At 38.7% G+C, this 17,056-nt stretch overlaps 1 pseudogene; it reads left to right on the top strand.

Moving 5' to 3' along the window:
- The first annotated feature begins 1,390 nt into the window (after positions 1-1,390).
- LOC112204328 (U2 spliceosomal RNA) lies at positions 1,391-1,496 on the top strand (annotated as a pseudogene).
- Positions 1,497-17,056: the final 15,560 nt, after the last annotated feature.

Raw genomic sequence — 17,056 nt, 5'->3', positions numbered from 1 at the left:
AAAACTCAATTATAAAATATGGAAAAATTGAGAGAAATATTTAGTGCTGGACATAGCACAATGTTAGCTGACCTTTACATTCCTTGATTATATTGAATTAATAGCCTCTGTGCTAATGATAATTACATAAAATGGCACAGTGAAAAGGCAATTGTGTTACATAAAATCTCCATGGAAATAGAAATCCACTAGTTTATCTTTCTTTAATGCTTTAAGGGCATTAATTTGTCACTGTAAACACATTTTCATTCAATTAACCCTGACTTTATTTGTGTGGATAAATCTCTATCCCAAGACATTTATTTTTCTGTTACCAACACGAGTCCCTCAGCTCATTGCCAGACTCTTGATCTTTATGGAAGGACAACCACTCCTGACACACATACCACAACCAAACATGAGCCAACATGCTTATATCTGGACCAGAGGTGTGGAAACTATGGCTTTGGGCCAAATCTACTGTCTGTTCTTATAAAGTTTTATTGGAACAAAGCCATGCCCATTGTTTGTGTATTGTCTATGGCTATTTTCACACTACAACGGCAGAGTTGAGTGGTTGTGACAGGGAGCATATGGCCCACAAAATTTAAATTATTTATCTTCTGGCCCTTTACAGAAAGTTTGAATACCCCTAATCTTCCCTAATCACTTGAAAATCAACATTGATCACCCTAACATGTAATCAGCAAAGTAGCTACCAACATGGTAGCAGGATTATGACAATATACAAAATGCTGTTCTCTTTAATCCTAAAATTCTTTAAATTTTCCAATTTGAAAATGGGTAAGAGATACCTATTCTTAAGCAGTAGGCACTCAGAACCACCAAGGTCTAAAGCATCATTGTGGGAAAATGGCCATCTTTATTCCCCCAAATGTTTTTATTTTTCTTGTCATACTGTACCTACTTTTCTGCTCATCCTTCCACCAGCAATATCATTTAGGATAGGACATACTATGAGAAAAACAGCAATTTTGTCAGATTATGGATTTTTAAAACATATAGCTACTCATGTTCAACCTGTCCAAAGAAAACACAGTTCCATAAAATCAACTGTACCTCCTCTACAGAGAAAATACAATTAAACTACTATGGAAATAACTGCAAGTAGCTAAAGAATGGTAAAAATCTTTGGAGAACAAATTTTAGGATCAACCTTTGCAAGAAATTGTACATCCCTGTAGAGTCTCCTAGGAAGAAACTAATCTTACTCACTACAGGCATAGCTAGAAGAAAGGACAGACCTCACTTCCTACAGCATGGGGGAAAACTATCTAATATCACAGTGAATTTAAATAGGGCTGGTGTAGAACTGGGAATATGTTTTAACCAATTCTCCAGGTTCTAATGGGAATGGCTATTGAACCACTCTCTATAAAACACAATGTTAATCACATCTCAGCCTTTTGGCTAAGATCAAGTGTAGTATCTCTTCTTATCAGTTTAAAACACAATGTTTATTTTCTCCACTGGTATTATACATTCATACAACCTATCTTGCAATAATCATTTTTAAATGCTAAAAGAATATACATTTATGGTAAAAGAATAAAATTCCATTTTAAAAGCTTTCGTAAACTAAATAATTTTTTGTAAAGATAAGACATTTTAATGACTAAGAAATCTTAAAACCTTAGTAGGCTCTAAGATTGCAAATCTCTTCTGTCATTTTGCCATTTGTCTATTAACTTCTTCCCTTTTTGAAAGAAATGTTTGATTTGAATGGAATTAAATTCATAAATTTCTTTGCCTTATGAGTTATGCTTTGAAAATTTAAGATTTTTATTAGAGAGGAGACTTTTTCATGAATGGTTATTGTTTTACCTGTCATAGTGAGGTTTAATTTAAATAGAGATCACATCGTACTCAGTAGGAATTAAGTTTTATTATTTTTCCATAGAGTTGGACAGCCTTATTTTGTTTTTTACAATACATCTATTTCCCATTGACTTAGGGGTCATTCTTGGGTATGTTTGTATATCTCCACAAATTACCTTTATACAGAGGTCTGTCTCTGTTGTTGTCTAATCTTTTGCATTGATCTGTTCTGTTCTTGCACTAATCTACACTACTTTTATTACTGTCTTTGTAATATTTTTATTTATACATTTTTATTTATTTGTATGTAATATATAATTTGTTAAGAATGTATATTTATGTAATACTAAGTAATCCATCCAAGATCATGAAATGTCTTTCTATATGTTCACTTTCATCATAAAGATCCTATGTTTTTGGTTAAGTCCAAAGTATTTTTTGGATTTCTATTGATTTTATAAATTACAAAAACAGATAAAGGAGATAGAAAAAGGAAAAATACAGACTCACTTATGAACCTAGGTGCATCATAAAATTATAGCTAACCATGAAAATATGGAAAAGGTGATGGGATATGAGTCGCCTGAATAGTCTATGTAATAGAGCAAATGTGATAGAATGTTACTCCTGTGAACAATTAGGACTGTTAAGAAGGTTTTGCAAGTTTACCAGTGCCAACGTGAAATAATTGAAAGGATCAGAATCTAGATTAATATAAAAGAGTTTATTCAAGTGTAAAGCTAAGAATAGCCATTCAGGTAACAGACTTCAGAGGAATGGGATCAGTACTCCAAAGCTAAAAGTTAAGGTCCGCTTATATAGGTAGAAAACAATGAAATTTTGTAGGATTGTAACATTTTCTATACAAGGCCAGTTTATGAGTTATAACAATTTAGCTGCAGTTTGTCTTCTTTTTCACACATCTTGCTTTATTTTTCTTTCTAATTCAAAAGAATGTTTTTAACATTCTCTCTTAAACAATGTGATACTCATGAAGTCTTTGTGGGAGAGAGGAAAGAGAGAAGATAATTTGTAATTAAGACCAATAGGTAGGAGGGAAGAAGTCTTCCCCAGCACCTGTCAGTCATTTACAATATTTTATAAAACAATGTAAGTAAAAATGCTAACATATAATCAGAAAAACAAATGTTACAGCTGCCTAGGTTATAGCTGCCTGTTTTTGTGACTCAGGTTTCATAATTACATTCCCTTAAGGCTCAAAATATTTTTAAGTTCCAACAGCTTAGATTGTGAATTACTTATTTTCACATATGGAATTCAAGCTGTAACAATCATTAGAGGAAATGTGCAGAAAAATTGAAAGAAGACCAAAGAGTATCCATAGAGGGAGCCACATTTCAGGGGAAAAAGAAAGAGGCATAATCTAAAATAAAATAAAAATAGAAATATGAAAGCTATTATAATAAAAATTATGAGCCCTTCAGGCTTCCAAAATGAGAAGGTTATTAATGATGTCAAAGCTGTGGGAATTGGAAAGAGGATTTAGTGAAATCAGAAGACTAGTGTGTGATTCCACTACTTAAACTTATTCTTCGTTTTTTAAAGATGTTAAATAGTACCTCATTGTAAACTGTATTATTATTTGTGTTTATATGATTTAACAGAAAATGGTTCCTAAAATCGGTGAAATTTTAAAATCTGACTAAACAGGATCCACTTCTAAACTTTCCTAAACTTTTGTTTTATCTTATAAAACAAAAAAAATGTTTAGAGGACATTTATCTCTTTGGATAGCTTTAGTGTATTCTAGAAGGATTTTTTGGTATATTTACTATTTACTGTGGTATTCACTTTTATTTTCCCTTTTAATTTTTTTCACTTTTGACTTGACCCTACTAATTGGAGTAAAAGAAAATCTGCACTTTTTGTTCCATAATTCTTCAATTAATTTCTTTTTCTTATTTTGAAGACACACCACAGGAAGTTAGGTATATACATATGGACTGATATATTGTGTTATCCTTCTAACCAAAAACCCCAGTATAATTGTTGTGAGAATGTGATTATTTTATAGATTTGGCTTCAAAGCCTAAAAACCGATTTGGGTAACACTTTTTCTTGAGAGATACAAAACACAAATTTTTCTATTATCTACCAATTTTATCCATTCAAATGACTGTTGTATTTTCCTAAGAGACTTAGTTTTGTGCTAATAAAGATAGTATCAAACACTCACATTTATTGACATCTAAATGCCACCATGTTGAGTGAAATCTAGATGTAGCCTATTGTTATAAAAATGTCAATCCATTGTATCACCCAAGGACAGTCTTGAAAGAGAATGTTTTTTAAAGTATTTATTCTTTATTGATTTTGAATGAACAAACAAAAAATGAAGGCATACTTTTGAAAGTCATACTTAAATTTTTAAAATTGCAGCTAACATTTGGCCTTTCTGAACAGTCCCTGAATAATATTTAAGAACCTAGACTCAAGCCAGACTCTTGGGTTTGTTGGTTCCTTGACTTACTCTTTATGAAGCCCTGAGCAGGGTGCCACACTTCTGAGCACTTATTACGTGCAAGCACTGTTCTATTTTCCATTAATTAGCCCAATTTACAGATGAGACAGTGGTGGCACCGGAAGGTGAACCAATTTGTCCAAGGATATTCAGCTAAGTAAATGCAGAGCTGGAATTCCAACCAAGGCCGCCTGGCCCGCGAGCCCAAGCTCTGTTTAAACTCCATTCTATAACTTTCATTTTAGTATTTTGGCTACAATGATTATTTAGAAATGAGCAACTCTACTTTTTTGAATTTAGCAGCTAATTTTCCTTGATTAAACCGAGATAGGTCTTCTGGTGTGACATAGCCCTCTCTATAGCAGGTATTTATACTCTTGTACCCTAATAGCCTTACTAGGAGAAAGCCTTTCTGGAGAAAGTGCTGCACTTTGCCATCGAATTAAATCATTAACTCTTATTTCAACAGACTCTCAAACCTGCATGGCAATATTCTGCTAATCTGTTTGATGATCTGCCACAATTGGCAAGAATTATTTCAAAATTTTTCTCCTCTCATGAAACCTCCAAGTGTACCCCACACTCATGGCGCAGAAGATGAGGTACTAACTTGAGGCTATCTGATAGAATCTTTTTATCTTCTTGATTTAAAACATTGAGACCTGTGTACATAAGAATCTACACACATGCTATCTTCCTTCCTTCCTAAAAGAAGTGAATATCATTTCTTCCTCCTAAGGCCTATCCCTCCATTAGCATTCTAGAGCTTACTCTATTGCATTTACTCAAAACCTGCACGCTGAGTATGTCTTTGCCATCGTGTGTTCTTTTTTCTTTTTTTTCTTTGAGACGGAGTCTCACTCTGTCACCCAGGCTGGAGGTTAGTGGCGCAATCTTGACTCACTGCAACCTCCACCTCCTGGGTTCAAGTGATTCTCCTGCCTAAGCCTCCTGAGTAGCTGGATTACAAGTGCCCGCCACCACACCCAGCTAATTTTTGTATTTTTAATAGATACTGAGATTCACCATGGTTGGCCTCGAACTCCTGACCTCAATTGGTCCACCCACCTTGGTCTCTGAAAGTGCCAGGATTACACGCGTGAGCCACCATGCCCGGGCTCTTGTGTGCTTAAGTATGCTCAGGTCTCAATAATCTTCACTCTAGCCTCAGAGCCTCCTGCAACTACCACTTTTTTTCTCCCCACCCTTAATAGCAAAACTTATTAAAAGCATCAACTGTATTTTTTTATCTTCATTTCTACTCTACCACTCACTTCCTGGTCCAAGATTCTACAGTAACATCCCACATAAACAGTTTTTACTAATATTATCTATACCCTACAAGTAGCTTAATCAAGCCCTGTCTTACCTGATACTTCAGCAGAATTTCACAAATCCAACTACAGAATTACAAACTTTGTTTCCCAGCAGACAGCTATCCTTGACTTCCACATCAATATATCTAACTGCCTACTTGATATACCTGCTGATGTCTCAGAGATAAATCAAACTGAACTCACATTTTCTCCATATCCATCCCATTGCAATGTTTCCTATTTCAGTGAATGGCTCAATGCAAGTTATTAACCCTTGCGTCTCTTGGAGCGTCCCGCTCCCTCACTCCTTACCCAATTTTGCATCACTGTTGATTTTATCTCCTAAGTATCTGTCTAGTCCATCCATAGAGAGTTTATATGTCATACATCATAGAACATCCTCAGCATGGTATGGGACATCATTCTATAATTGAACACGTTAATATTTCTGCAGTGAATCATTAATTAATATATTGCTAAATGGGGTGAATAATAACTATAAATAGCTTCATGTCAATTGATTTCATGTTCTGCTGTCATATGAGTTCAGTTAAGTCAGAGTTTCTACCAAGTGAGTTATAAAAACAATTTTCAGTTATTGGAATTGAAATTCAGAATTGTGGCTAAGCAATTGTGAATCTGCCATGACTTACCAAGAAGTAATGTGCATAGTGGTTAAGAGCATGGGCAGCAGAGCTAGACTGGGCCCAATTCCATCTCCACCACTAACTAGATCCTGGACAAGTAACTTAACCTCTCTGTGCCTGACTATTCTCATCTGTAAAATGTGAGTAATAAGTTACCCACCTCATAAGATTTTTGAGGAGATCAAATCAGCCAATGCATGTAAAGTGCTTATAACAGTGTTTTATACAGAATAAACAATCAGTATTAGCCACCACGAAGCTTATGCTATTAAAAACAGTGGTGTAGTTCAATGTCCTTGCACTTATGAAACTCGGAAAACTTCTTAGACATAGGATTGTTTATTTATTTAATTTCATTTTATTTTTTGAGAGACAGAGTCTGTCTCTGTCACCCAAGCTGAAGTGCAGTGGCATGATCACAGCTAACTGCAGACTCAACTTTCTGGGTTCAAGTGATTCTCTCACCTTGGCCTCTCAAGGAGCTGGGGCTACCAGACGTCACCACCACACCTGGCAAACTTTTTAAATTTTTTTGTACAGAAAGGGTCTCGCTATATTGCCAGCTGATCTTGAACTCTTGGGCTCAAGCAATCCTCCCACCTCGGCCTCCCAGAGTACTGGGATTCCAGGAGTCAGCAACTGGCCAGAATTGTTGAATCAAAGGAAATATCACTTAAAATTTTGTTAAATAATAGAAATCATCCTTCTCAACATTTTCAACAATTAATACTCCCCAAAATATAATATGAGCTTACCCAACATCCCAACATCCTCTCCAATGCTGGATAAAGTCAACCATTTTGGTAAATCTGGAAGGTGAGAAAATTATATATATCTTGTGGTTTCTATTATTTCTTTAATCATGGGAGATTCTTTTTAAATTCCTTTAATTATGAGAGAATAAAATATTTCATTAATTTATTGGTTATTTATACCACTGCATGTTTACATCTTCTGCCTATTTTTAATTATGAAATATCTGGGGTTTTTGAATATTTAAAACTCGTTAAAGGAAGAACAGAAACTAAGTTTTTTTTCTTTCATATATATGTATATTTGTATGTGTGTATATATTTATACATCTATGAATTATTCTTAATATTTCACATGTCACCCATATGAGTTTTCCCACATATCAGCAGAACGGGGCTGCCCTAGATTCCCTGCCATGCCCAGTCATTAACCAGGAGCAGCCAGTGAAAAGCACAGTGTTGGTACAAATGCACTGGTAGATTCAGGGAGCAGCGCAGGGGCCATCATGCCACTATGCTCCCTGCAGCAGGAAATCTCTGCAGTAAATTTCCATAGCTACCAAAGCCCACTTTGGAGCAGTACAGATCTACCACTCCATGAAGGTCTCGAGGTCAGCCCCTCCACAGTTCTTGTGGGACTCTCTTCCCAAGGAGAAGCCTAAAAGAGGGAGGTTAGTGAGATGAACTAGAGTCTCATCATTATAGTTGGCTGCAGGGCCACAGCTGGTACTCATCCTTGCCTGTCTCCACTTTCCATTCTAAATTTCTTGTAACTTCACCTATTACCTCAAGAGGTCTGGGTAACTACTGTGACCCAAAACCTCCTTTTTGAGGGGGGTGAGGACTCAATAATCATACTTTTTTCAGATTGCATTGCTGTTCTTGTTCATTCATGATTTCAATAGGGCAAGGTAGTAATGGAAGGCAACCAAAGATCACATGAGTATCACAAATATTTCTTCCTGTCCCATTGTATAAAAGCGGCCTATATCCTCCTCCTGGTCAGAGTTGTTAACCTCTGCCATGATGGTGACTCCTTCCTTACAGATTCCTGGAAATAAAAAGTTTCCAGTGCCCTGACAGCAAATGACACTTATAGTTCAATGGGAAATTTTCTGTGCCCCCTGTCAAGAGTGAGTCTCCTTAGGGACCAAGACCTCCAACCCTGCAACTGTAGAGTAGTGGGACAGGAAACACAGAGTTATTGGGAAGGGTGGTATGTAGGGCTATTTTTGCTTAAATTCCTTTGTTTCTGAACCCATGTATTCTTACTGGGGACACAGCACTGTATGCACTGCATAGAGGTCTCTGGTTTAATACATACAGTGGATCCTGAACGATGACACCTCATTCTTTCAGAGCGTTACTTCTGAAACTTTGCCTTTGGCAGGATGTTCCAGCATTCAGTGATGACAGCTCTTCCCTGCATGGTATGGTATGTGATCTAATCAGTGGTTCCAATGAAACTAATCCTCCACATTTTCATGTGTGGAATGTGGGATTCGATGTCTGTGAACAGGCATCCCATAGTCCCACGATAGTAGTGCTGCCTGAGCTCTGTGGATGGCAAAGAAAAAATTACATACAGAATATTAATCCATCCCTGTGAAGGCAAGTTGCTGGCCTTTCCAGGACAGACGATTATACTATATGGATATTATAATGCAGTTGATTGAATCAACTATAATATAGTTCATTGCCACATACTGACTTGTTGGTCTCCTTAAGGAAGCATGTCGTATTGGGGGCTCAGCACTGGCTCTCAATTTTATTAAGCTTCTAAGGAGCCATCTTAATAGTAAACTTATCTCATCCCCTATGGTTCCTGCCAGGGTTTTAAATTCCTTTTCCAAAGAAAGTGCCACCAAGCTAATAAATTATTATTTGTCCTATTTTACATTCTAGTTCTTTTATAAAGCACCCTGAAAATCTAATCTCAGGTACACTCCCCTGGCTCCTACCAGTACACTATAACTAAGTTTCACAATGCCTTCAGATTATAAACTTTCCCTTATCAGGCCCAGCAGATGGGATATGCTGGAATTTAAACTTAATTAGCCTGGGAGCCAGAAGAGGAACAAGGAGGAGTTCCTGAGTGAGACACCTGTTATCTTACACGGATAAGGCCTCTGCAGAGCATTATAGCAAAAGGTTAACTACTTTTCTAGAGGATCTGCAGAGCCAACCTATGCAGGAGTTTCACCCCAAATGTCCTTTCTCTGTTTCTGGATTGTGGGTTTCCAATCCAGAAGGCTGAATTTAATATAACAGGCCTGTCTGAAATGATGAACATTCAAACACCTCTGGAGCTCTGTGACTCGTCAAATCTTTGTTTTTCTGCGCAGTTGTGTCTGCTTTTCTGCTCAGAAGATAACGTACTCATTAGAAGCTACCAAAGAGGCTTTCTGGTTCCCACACTTAGCTTTTAACAGCTCTCAATTTCTTATTATTCCTCTGTAAGATGACAATACAACTTGGTACTAACAAGCCAATGCTGCTGTTTTTGTAAATATTCCCCTCACTTCCATATCTCTCAAATATCTGAGTCATCAAACCTGCAAGGCATTCCCCTTCTTGGTATGCTTTCCCAAGTTACCACTGGTGAAATATTTAGCAACTGAGCAACCAATTTGTGGCAGGGATGATCCGCTGAGGATGGCATCTTCTTTGTCCACTAGGTGCTTGGTAAGATAGTCTCATATCCTCATCCTATCACCTGCTTTCTTGGATCCCTCTCATAACCACTGTGTTTATTTAGGTCTGCTGAGAAGCACTTACCAATATGAGATAATGCATGTAAGAGATTTGAAAAGGGAACAGGAGAAGGTAGAGGGAACCTTTAGAGTGACTCCTGTGTAAGGAGGGAGGGAAGTAAAGAGGACAGGGTAGGAGGAATCACAAATAGCAACACTAGCAGCACAGTTCTAAGAATGGTTGAACTAACCAAAAGATGGGGCAGGTCTTTGATCCAAAGACACACACAGGAGGAGTCCAGCATCTAGCAATAATGGGCTCGTCTTATTACGTTCTCTGTGCTCAGTCATTAGCTGAGGGTAGCTTGCAAGAAGTATGGCCTTAGCACAGACAGTGTCAGACCCACTGGGGCAGTAGATGAAGCCATCAGTTAACTATGCTCTCTGCAGCTGGAGATCTGAGCAGTGACTTTTCATGACCACTACATCTGCAGTGCTACTTGATATGGTTTGGCTCTGTGTCCCCACTCAAATCTCATCTTAAATTATACTCCCATAAATCCCATGTGTTGTGGGAGGGACCCAGTGGGAGATAATTGGATCATGCGGGCGGTTTTTCCCATACTGTTCTCCTGGTAGTGAATAAGCCTCGTGAGATCTGGTGGTTTGTTAAGGGGAAACCTGTTTCACTTGGTTCTCATTCTCTCTCTTGCCTACTGTGATGTAAGACCCACCTTTCACTTTCCACCACGACTGTGAGGCCTCCCCAGCCATGTGGAACTGTAAGTTCACTTAAACCCTTTTTCCTGTATAAATTACCCAGTCTCCGGTATGTCTTTATCAGCGGCATGAAAACAGACTAATATGCTACTCTGTTACAGTCTATAAAAATTTAAAATTCCTGGTGAAAAATAGATAACCAATTCTGTTTAACCAAACCCTTTTTTTAATTTTATTATTATAATACTTTAAGTTTTAGGGTACATGTGCACAATGTGCAGGTTAGTTACATATGTATACATGTGCCATGCTGGTGTGCTGCACCCATTAACTCGTCATTTAGCATTAGGTATATCTCCTAATACTATCCCTCCCACCTCCCCCCACCCAACAACTGTCCCCAGAGTGTGATGTTCCCCTTCCTGGGTCCATGTGTTCTCATTGTTCAATTCCCACCTATGAGTGAGAACATGTGGTGTTTGTTTTTTTGTCCTTGCGATAGTTTACTGAGAATGATGATTTCTAATTTCATCCATGTCCCTACAAAGGACATGAACTCATCCTTTTTTACGGCTGCATAGTATTCCATGGTGTATATGTGCCACATTTTCTTAATCCAGTCTATCATTGTTGGACATTTGGGTTGGTTCCAAGTCTTTGCTATTGTGAATAGTGCCACAATAAACATACGTGTGCATGTATCTTTATAGCAGCATGATTTATAGTCCTTTGGGTATATACCCAGTAATGGGATGGCTGGGTCAAATGGTATTTCTAGTTCTAGATCCCTGAGGAATTGCCACACTGACTTCCACAGGGGTTGAACTAGTTTACAGTCCCACCAACAGTGTAAAAGTGTTCCTATTTCTCCACATCCTCTCCAGCACCTGTTGTTTCCTGACTTTTTAGTGATTGCCATTCTAACTGGTGTGAGATGGTATCTCATTGTGGTTTTGATTTGCATTTCTCTGATGGCCAGTGATGATGAGCATTTTTTCATGTATCTTTTGGCTGCATAAATGTCTTCTTTTGAGACGTGTCTGTTCATATCCTATGCCCCTTTTGATGGGATTGTTTGTTTTTTTCTTATAAATTTGTTTGAGTTCATTGTAGATTCTGGATATTAGCCCTTTGTCAGATGAGTAGGTTGCAAAAATTTTCTCCCATTTTGTAGGTTGCCGGTTCACTCTGATGGTAGTTTCTTTTGCTGTGCAGAAGCTCTTTAGTTTAATTAGATCCCATTTGTCAATTTTGGCTTTTGTTGCCATTGCTTTTGGTGTTTTAGACATGAAATCCTTGCCCATGCCTATGTCCTGAATGGTAATGCCTAGGTTTTCTTCTAGGCTTTTTATGGTTTTAGGTCTAACGTTTAAGTCTTTAATCCATCTTGAATTAATTTTTTATAAGGTGTAAGGAAGGGATCCAGTTTCAGCTTTCTACATATGGCTAGCCAGTTTTCCCAGCACCATTTATTAAATAGGGAATCCTTTCACCATTGCTTGTTTTTCTCAGGTTTGCCAAAGATCAGGTAGTTGTAGATATGTGGCATTATTTCTGAGGGCTCTGTTCTGTTCCATTTATCTATATCTCTGTTTTGGTACCAGTACCATGCTGTTTTGGTTACTGTAGCCTTGTAGTATAGTTTGAAGTCAGGTAGTGTGATGCCTCCAGCTTTGTTCTTTTGGCTTAGGATTGACTTAGCGATGCAGGCTCTTTTTTGGTTCCATATGAACTTTAAAGTAGTTATTTCCAATTCTGTGAAGAAAGTCATTGGTAGCTTGATGGGGATGGCACTGAATCTATAAATTACCTTGGGCAATATGGCCATTTTCACGATATTGATTCCTCCTACCCATGAGCATAGAATGTTCTTCCATTTCTTTGTATCCTCTTTTATTTCATTGAACAGTGGTTTGTAGTTCTCCTTGAAGAGGTCCTTCACATCCCTTGTAAGTTGGATTCCTAGGTATTTTATTCTCTTTGAACCAATTGTGAATGGGAGTTCACTCACAATTTGGCTCTCTATTTGTCTGTTATTGGTGTATAAGAATGTTTGTGATTTTTGTAAATTGATTTTGTATCCTGAGACTTTGCTGAAGTTGCTTATCAGCTTAAGGAGATTTTGGGCTGAGACAATGGGGTTTTCTAGATATACAATCATGTCATCTGCAAACAGGGACAATTTGACTTCCTCTTTTCCTAATTGAATACCCTTTATTTCCTTCTCCTGCCTAATTGCCCTGGCCAGAACTTCCAACACTACGTTGAATAGGAGTGGTGAGAGAGGGCATCCCTGTCTTGTGCCAGTTTTCAAAGGGAATGCTTCCAGTTTTTGCCCATTCAGTATGATATTGGCTGTGGGTTTGTCATAGCTCTTATTATTTTGAGATACTTCCCATCAATACCTAATTTATTGAGAGTTTTTAGCATGAAGGGTTGTTGAATTTTGTCAAAGGCCTTTTCTGCATCTATTGAGATAATCATGTGGTTTTTGTCTTTGGTTCTGTTTATATGCTGGATTACATTTATTGATTTGCATATATTGAACCAGCCTTGCATCCCAGGGATGAAGCCCACTTGATCATGGTGGATAAGCTTTTTGATGTGCTGCTGGATTCGGTTTGCCAGTATTTTATTGAGGATTTTTGCATCAATGTTCATCAAGGATATTGGTCTAAAATTCTCTTTTTTGGTTGTGTCTCTGCCAGGCTTTGGTGTCAGGATGATGCTGTTAGGGAGGATTCCTTCTTTTTCTATTGATTGGAATAGTTTCAGAAGGAATGGTACCAGTTCCTCCTTGTACCTCTGGTAGAATTCGGCTGTGAATCCATCTGGTCCTGGACTCTTTTTGGTTGGTAAGCTATTGATTATTGCCACAATTTCAGAGCCTGTTATTGGTCTATTCAGAGATTCAACTTCTTCCTGGTTTAGTCTTGGGAGGGTGTATGTGTCAAGGAATTTATCCCTTTCTTCTAGATTTTCTAGTTTATTTGCATAGAGGTGTTTAGAGTATTCTTTGATGGTAGTTTGTATTTCTGTGGGATCGGTGGTGATATCCCCTTTATCATTTTTTATTGCGTCAGTTTGATTCTTCTCTCTTTTTTTCTTTATTAGTCTTGCTAGCGGTCAATCAATTTTGTTGATCTTTTCAAAAAACCAGCTCCTGGATTCATTAATTTTTTGAAGGGTTTTTTGTGTCTGTATTTCCTTCAGTTCTGCTCTGATTTTAGTTATTTCTTGGCTTCTGCTAGCTTTTGAATGTGTTTGCTCTTGCTTTTCTAGTTCTTTTAATTGTGATGTTAGGGTGTCAATTTTGGATCTTTCCTGCTTTCTCTTGTGGGCATTTAGTGCTATAAATTTCCCTCTGCACACTGCTTTGAATGTGTCCCAGAGATTCTGGTATGTTGTGTCTTAGTTCTCCTTGGTTTCAAAGAACATCTTTATTTCTGCCTTCATTTCGTTATGTACCCAGTAGTCAATCAGGAGCAGGTTGGTCAGTTTCCATGTAGCTGAGCGGTTTTGAGTGAGTTTCTTAATCCTGAGTTCTAGTTTGATTGCACTGTGGTCTGAGAGACAGTTTGTTATAATTTCTGTTCTTTCACATTTGCTGAGGAGAGCTTTACTTCCAACTATGTGGTCAATTTTGGAATAGGTGTGGTGTGGTGCTGAAAAAAATGTATATCCTGTTGATTTGGGGTGGAGAGTTCTGTAGATGTCTATTAGGTCCACTTGTTGCAGAGCTGAGTTCAATTCCTGGATATCCTTGTTAACTTTCTGTCTCGTTGATCTGTCTAATGTTGACAGTGGGGTGTTAAAGTCTCCCATTATTATTGTGTGGGAGTCTAAGTCTCTTTGTACGTCACTCAGGACTTGCTTTATGAATCTGGGTGCTCCTGTATTGGGTGCATGTATATTTAGGATAGTTAGCTCTTCTTGTTGAATTGATCCCTTTACCATTATGTAATGGCCTTCTTTGTCTCTTTTGATCTTTGTTGGTTTAAAGTCTGTTTTATCAGAGACTAGGATTGCAATCCCTGCCTTTTTTCATTTTCCATTTGCTTGGTAGATCTTCCTCCATCCTTTTATTTTGAGCCTATGTGTGTCTCTGCATGTGAGATGGGTTTCCTGAATATAGCACACTGATGGGTCTTGACTCTTTATCCAATTTGCCAGTCTGTGTCTTTTAATTGGAGCATTTAGTCCATTTACATTTAAAGTTAATATTGTTATGTGTGAATTTGATCCTGTCATTATGATGTTAGCTGGTTATTTTGCTCGTTAGTTGATGCAGTTTCTTCCTAGTCTCAATGGTCTTTACATTTTGGCATGACTTTGCAGTGGCTGGTATCGGTTGTTCCTTTCCATGTTTAGTGCTTCCTTCAGGAGCTCTTGTAGGGCAGGCCTGGTGGTGACAAAATCCCTCAGCATTTGCTTGTCTGTAAAGTATTTTATTTCTCCTTCACTTATGAAGCTTAGTTTGGCTGGATATGAAATTCTGGGTTGAAAGTTCTTTTCTTTAAGAATGTTGAATATTGGCCCCCACTCTCTTCTGGCTTGTAGAGTTTCTGCCGAGAGATCCTCTGTTAGTCTGATGGGCTTCCTTTTGTGGGTAACCCGACCTTTCTCTCTGGCTGCCCTTAAGATTTTTTCCTTCATTTCAACTTTGGTGAATCTGACAATTATGTGTCTTGGAGTTGCTCTTCTCGAGGAGTATCTTTGTGGCATTCTCTGTATTTCCTGAATCTGAATGTTGGCCTGCCTTGCTAGATTGGGGAAGTTCTCCTGGATCATATCCTGCAGAGTGTTTTCCAACTTGGTTCCATTCTCCCCGTCACTTTCAGGTACACCAATCAGATGTAGATTTGGTCTTTTCACATAGTCCCATATTTCTTGGAGGCTTTGTTCGTTTCTTTTTATTCTTTTTTCTCTAAACTTCCCTCCTCGCTTCATTTCATTCATTTCATCTTCCATCACTGATACCCTTTCTTCCAGTTGATTGCATTGGCTCCTGAGGCTTCCGCATTCTTCACGTAGTTCTCAAGCCTTGGCTTTCAGCTCCATCAGCTACTTTAAGCACTTCTCTGTATTGGTTCTTCTAGTTATACATTTGTCTAAATTTTTTTCAAAGTTTTTAACTTCTTTGCCTTTGGTCTGAATTTCCTACTGTAGCTCAGAGTAGTTTGATCGTCTGAAGCCTTCTTCTCTCAACTCGTCAAAGTCATTCTCCGTCCAGCTTTGTTCTGTTGCTGGTGAGGAACTGCATTCCTTTGGAGGAGGAGAGGCGCTCTGCATTTTAGAGTTTCCAGTTTTTCTGCTCTGTTTTTTCCCCATCTTTGTGGTTTTATCTACTTTTGGTCTTTGATGATGGTGATGTACAGATGGGTTTTTGGTGTGGATGTCCTTTCTGTTTGTTAGTTTTCCTTCTAACAGACAGGACCCTCAGCTGCAGGTCTGTTGGAGTTTGCTAGAGGTCCACTCCAGACGCTGTTTGCCTGGGTATCAGCAGCGGTGGCTGCAGAACAGCGGATTTTCATGAACTGCGAATGCTGCTGTCTGATCGTTCCTCTGGAAGTTTTGTCTCAGAGGAGTACCTGGCCATGTGAGGTGTCAGTCCACCCCTACTGGGGGGTGCCTCCCAGTTAGGCTGCTTGGGGGTCAGGGGTCAGGGACCCACTTGAGGAGGCAGTCTGCCCGTTCTCAGATCTCCAGTTGCATGCTGGGAGAACCACTGCTCTCTTCAAAGCTGTCAGACAGGGACATTTAAGTCTGCAGTGGTTACTGCTGTCTTTTTATTTGTCTGTGCCCTGCCCCCAGAGGTGAAGCCTAGAGAGGCAGGCAGGCCTCCTTAAGCTGTGGTGGGCTCCACCCAGTTCGAGCTTCCCAGCTGCTTTGTTTGCCTAAGCAAGCCTGGGCAATGGCGGGCGCCCCTCCCCCAGCCTTGCTGCCTCCTTGCAGTTTGATCTCAGACTGCTGTGCTAGCAGTCAGCGAGACTCTGTGGGTGTAGGATCCTCCGAGCCACGTGCAGGATATAATCTCCTGGTGCGCCGTTTTTTAAGCCCATCGGAAAAGCACAATATTAGGGTGGGAGTGACCCGATTTTCCATGTGCTATCTGTCACCCCTTTCTTTGACTAGGAAAGGGAACTCCCTGACCCCTTGCGCTTCCCGAGTGAGGCAATGCCTCGCCCTGCTTTGGCTTGTGCATGGTGCGCTGCACCCACTGACCTGCGCCCACTGTCTGGCACTCCCTAGTGAGATGAACTGGGTACCTCAGATGGAAATGTAGAAATCACCCGTCTTCTGCATCACTAACCCTGGGAGCTGTAGACCAGAGCTGTTCCTATTCGGCCATCTTGGCTGCCACCACCAAACCCTTATTTTTAAGCAGAACTCTAGGTCATTAGACTCTTAAAACACAGGTCTACACCTCTCCTTTAAAAAGAAATTTCTGTATTTTATAGCGATAATTTTTCTTTTCTCTGAACTTATTTTATCATGATTATGTTTTGAATTATAGAAGTTAACCATAGCTTAACTGTAAGGTAAGTGAATATTGCACATTATGACTCAGGATACACACACACACACACACACACATATATATATATGTATTTTTTTTAAAAAAAGC

This window comes from Pan troglodytes, chromosome 7 (assembly GCF_028858775.2).
Source record: "Pan troglodytes isolate AG18354 chromosome 7, NHGRI_mPanTro3-v2.0_pri, whole genome shotgun sequence".
In the NCBI taxonomy this organism is placed as follows: Eukaryota; Metazoa; Chordata; class Mammalia; order Primates; family Hominidae; genus Pan; species Pan troglodytes.
Note: the sequence above shows the minus strand (reverse complement) of the source record. Positions and strands in the feature narration are given on the sequence as shown.